At 39.6% G+C, this 5,103-nt stretch overlaps 1 pseudogene; it reads left to right on the top strand.

Moving 5' to 3' along the window:
* The first annotated feature begins 912 nt into the window (after nt 1-912).
* On the top strand, nt 913-4,371 carry LOC114005171 (protein NipSnap homolog 2 pseudogene; annotated as a pseudogene).
* Nucleotides 4,372-5,103: the final 732 nt, after the last annotated feature.

The following is a 5,103-nucleotide window of genomic DNA, read 5'->3' as shown; positions in this document are numbered from 1 at the left end:
ACATGTTTTCAAAGGCAACTGAAAACACTGCTCATAGACAAAGCCATGTCATGGAATCACTTATATTCTCTGCTCAGCTTCCGCATAAGAAATCATTCATTGCTTCTTCCAAAATAAAAAGAAATGACCTTCAGTAGTGGAGAGAATTAAAAATTAAAAATTATATTCTATATGAAATGAAAAACAAATCACAACATAAAAGTATTGTGCCATCAGTCAAAAGTGTGATCTAAAATCAAATTTCAAGACTTACTCCTTGGGACCAGCAGGTGACATAGTGGTTAAGGTGGTTGGATTCTCACATGGTCGACTGCAGTTTAAGTATCGTACCTGGTTCCTCAAAAATCACCCTTGAAAATCATTGGCATGTCTGCTTGCATGCCCAAAATCCTGAGAAGAGATTGGAGAAGAAGGGACTGCAGCGTGGCCAATCCGCTGGGAGGTGATTTCTCACTTTCCCTTTCTCTGTCTCTTTCTGTCTGTCTCCTCTCTGGTAAGTGCATGTGCCCTATGGGAGAAATCTATTTTTAAAATAGGATAAGATGAAACTTAAAAAGTAAGACTTAACTCCTTTTTATAAGTGAGAAAAGCTGTATTCTTACTAGCTGTTCGTGTCTCAGTGAGTCAAACTAACAAATGTGAGAGGGAAAAACATTTCTTAGTGTTTAATACATGGCTTGGCCAAAAGGCCAGACTCCTCTGAAGAGCTGCACACGTGGAAGAAGAAATTATACACATCATGTATTATGGGTACTTGAAGTGAATGTAGATAGTTACCATAACAACTTCTAAGTGAGGAAAATATTTGACATTTGGTAGTAGGGGTGCAGAAATCATTAAACATGACAGGAATGGGGTCATGTTGCTCATATGGCTGAGCAGACCTAAACTAACTTGAGTTCATTTATTCCCATGGTGAAGCTCTTTTATCGTGGTACAATAAATGTCAGAAACAAAGAGTTCAAAGGCAGTTACCACACAAATGTCTTTGCAGGTAATCTTGCCGCATTTTTCTCCCAGCTTTGGAAAAACATGTCAAATGTGACTTTTCACAAGTCAGCATGATTAATAAAAATACATCAATTTATTAGTGTAAAAACATTTTGAGTCTCTACCTTAACAGGTGTTTTTGCCCACCATGTTATCATTTTTTCTTAATGAGAAATACTTTAAAAGTCATATTTTAGGGTATTTGCCTTGCATGAGCAAAGATAAATGGTAAGAGAGTTTATTCCCTTGCTGATCCAGCTGGGTGAGGGAGAAGGAGAAAGGGAGTGTGACATTAAAATGCCTAATTATTTCATTAAAAGTCCTTCATCACTTGGATCAGAATATTGCATAGTGATTATGTCACTGAACTCCCATGTAGTCAACCACAGCTCAAGTCCTGGACCTGGTGACTTAAAACTCATGCTGGATGCATGTGCATGCTTGCCCAAGATCCTGAGAGGAGAATGGAGGAGAAGGAATTGTGGTGTGGCCATTCCCCCCGAGGGGGAGGGTCATTTCTCACTTTCTGTCTCTCCGTCTCTCTGGAAAGCACATGTGCCCAATAGCAAAAATCTCTAAAAAAAAAAAGTTCCCTGCCCTATTTTTGAAGTAAAAACCCATACACAAAATATGTTTGACAGGAATAAATTCTAAATACTATATATACCATTGCAAACACTGGTGAATCTTTGTCATTTCTTTCCAAGAACGCTACTGCTATGTGAGTGTCACATCTCTAAATGTTTTTTTACTATAAATTTCATGCACTACTACATGTTCTTGTGTAATTTTTCAATAAAGTGTACTTCATACCTCCTCCTAGTTGCTCTTGGTTAACTCACAGTCTCAACTGGGTGGGCCTGTAACTAGGCATGTCCTTTGATGGATGAATGCCACATAAGCTCCAGCAATCCCCATCTCTTTGTGTACCAGCTGTTACCACTTCAATGTGGAATGATTTGCATGACATAGTCTGAGATACAATGGTAACCCTACATTACTGACTTATGTTTATAAGGAGGAGTAGAAATCAGGATGATATCCCAGATGGGATGATGGGAATCTCCGAGTTGGTGACTGTATGGGAGGGTAGAGCTAAGGCTTAGAACAAGAGATGACAGGGAACCGAAATGGAGGCCAAGTGAGAGCTTTTGTGGAATCCCTAACCAGTTGGCTATAGAGAGAGTGCTGAGATTAGTTCGAAGAATATTTGGGCATGGAGACAGGAACTGATGGGGGACTCCATACCCAGGCCAGAGAAGAAGATCATTCATAGTTCTAAGGGTCAATTCCAGTAGACAGAATATCTTTAGGCAAAAGCCAAAATCAAATGGCTGCAGTCCACAGATCCTACATAAATGGGATCCTTCAGTTATAAAGAAGACTGAAAAACATCTCAGTATTGGCCTGAATGGTACTTACCAAGGCAGGACGATTATCCTTAATGAAGCAAATTGCTGACAGGGTGCTTCCCCTTCAGATGAAAAAGCCTGGAAAGACAGGGCATTCTCACCATTAGCTATTTCAATCGTAAAAGACTGCTACAGTTTTGTGTCCATTGCATAATACCCAGAGTTATTTTCTACTACAAATTATACATTTCACACAGCTCTTTGACAATTCGTTGATTATGAAGTACCAGGCCTCGCTGTTGCTCAAGAATTATCTATATGGGGCCAGCAGATGGCAGAGTAATAACATTGCTGGAATCCCACATGGTCAACCACGGTTTGAGTCCCAGATCAGGTGGCTTGAAAACCACACTGGTTGCATGTGCATGTGTGCCCAAGATCCAAGGAGGAGAAGGGATTGTGGCATGTCCATTACCCTAGGGGGTGATTTGTCACTTTCCCTCTCACTTTGTCTGTCTCTCCCTCTGGACAGCATGTGTACTTAAGGCAAAAACCTCTTTAAAAAATTGTGTATATCATGTAATGACCCTGGTGAAAAATAGCACCATGGCACTCATTGGCCAGCCCTGATTTCATTTTTCTAATTCCCCATTGTTTGCTTATGATCCTATATTCTTGCACTTGAAATGTCAGAGCGACTTTAAAACTTTAAATCTCCAATACCTAACTGCACATTATATTTACATAAAAACTCTTAATCTGAACTCTGAGGCCCTTCATGATCTGATATCAGCCTCCCCTCATAGTCATCATCATCATCATCCACCTCATCATCATCATTGCAGTTATTCAGCATTTATTATGCACCAGACTCCTTTATGTAATCTCTTTAATCATCATAGCAACCATTGAAGGTAGGCTGTATTATTGTCCTCATTTTACCAATAGGGGGTTAGTGACACCAAAAATCTTCCAGAAAACCACACAGATGGTGTGTAATGGTTGTAAACTGGCATGTAAACTCAGGTCGGTCAGCTTTGAAACCTTCAAGTATTAATGGAAATGCTTTAAAAACATAAGGATGAGCTTTACAATACATTTATAGATCTAATCAGTTTTAAAGCAATAAGAACTAAAGGGCTCATTCAAAATTAATCTCAAAAGTATAAACAAAGATATATCTAAATAGGGATAGCCTAATGTCCAATAATCTTGCATAGGGAGCTGAGGTGCATGAACAAAGTGGTGGTGCAGATGCTATCTGTCTGCTGAAGGGGTCAGCCAGTTGTCTCTTGCAGAGGGCCACCCTACAGCCTTCTTCCTGTCAGAGCTCTGGAGATTGACATGTTATAATAACAGACCTCAAGAGGACAGCTTCTTAAAATCCATATTTGTCTGGAAAGTTGATCCAAGAAAAGATACTCATTCTAATCTCCACGCCTAAAAGTGAACGAGCAGTCTATACAAATTACAGTTTTACAGTATTCAACCAGAATACCTAGACGTATACAACAAAATTGGTCAAGAGGTGCTGCACAAGATTAATGAAGATAAACATCACTGATGTACTTCGGTGAGGATTTGGGACACATGGTATGGTGAGCAACATCAAGATGTCCACTTCTGGAGATACAAAGGAGGCTATCTAGCCCTCATGCAGCTCATGAATAAATTCAGAGAAAATCAGCTGGGAGCCATTACTGAATAGAGCAATTATCGGGCTCATGCAATTCGCTTCAGACAGGTCAGTAATGAAGCAGTTGGAGGATTCTTCTATCAGATTGGGTAGCTATTTATGGTGCATCATCTTGGGATTTACAGGGCTCTTCAGACCAGGGAAGGTGTATGGAATGCAGCACGGCGTAAATCTGACAGGGAAGAACTGGTGTATTACGCAGTCTCACTTATGCAGGAATTGGAATCCACAGCCATTATCTCACTGAAGATCTCGTCCCTCCAGGAAAGCTATAGAATGTATATGTGCCTGCCTAAGTTTGTACGACAAGAATTTGTCATGAATTCATTTTAATTGTGTATCAAGTAAAAACGCAACAGTGAAGTGTGAACTGTTGTATGTAATTTAAAAAGCACGTCTTTTCTTTTCTTTGTAGTCCTCTCGCAAACATCCTTATGTTTGTAATATATGCCTTAAAATACTTAGCCACACATCTCCACCCTCCAGGAAAACAGGGTTCAGTTTAAAATTGGAATCATCTCTAAAATTTTAACCATGAAAAAATTAGCCATTTCTTTATAAAAGGCAAGTCTATTTTTTTTTTTAATTGCCAGGGGATATACAAGCTTGTTAAAGACAGAGAGACAGAAAGGGGGAGAAAACACTCCTCAATAGGTCTAGTCATGCCACAGTCCCTTCTCCATTTCTCCATTCCTTTGGCACTGGCATATGCACACACACCCAGCGTGTTTTTCAAGCCTCTGGAGCTAGGATTCGAACTGTGGGTCAGGCATGCAGGATCTGAATCTGTATGGACAAGACTTAACGGCTGTACTACAGGGCCAGCCCAAATCTGTTTTATATAATTACAAATTTTTCAACAGATTTCTTGAGTCAGCGAGAAACGCAAATTTTCTCTCTTGTCTTTAACAGTTTTCCTGAGTCTCAGACTAGAATCATAAGTGCACCCAATACCTGAAAATGTTTTAGTTCACTCTCATTTTTAATCAGTCAACATAGTAAACAATGCATCATTACTAAGCTGGTAGTCGTCGGCAAGATACATTTAATCAGCAATTCAGCCTT

Source organism: Tupaia chinensis, unplaced genomic scaffold, assembly GCF_000334495.1.
Source record: "Tupaia chinensis unplaced genomic scaffold, TupChi_1.0 Scaffold142961_1, whole genome shotgun sequence".
Lineage (NCBI taxonomy): Eukaryota > Metazoa > Chordata > Mammalia > Scandentia > Tupaiidae > Tupaia > Tupaia belangeri.
This window is presented reverse-complemented; position numbering and strand designations above follow the sequence as displayed.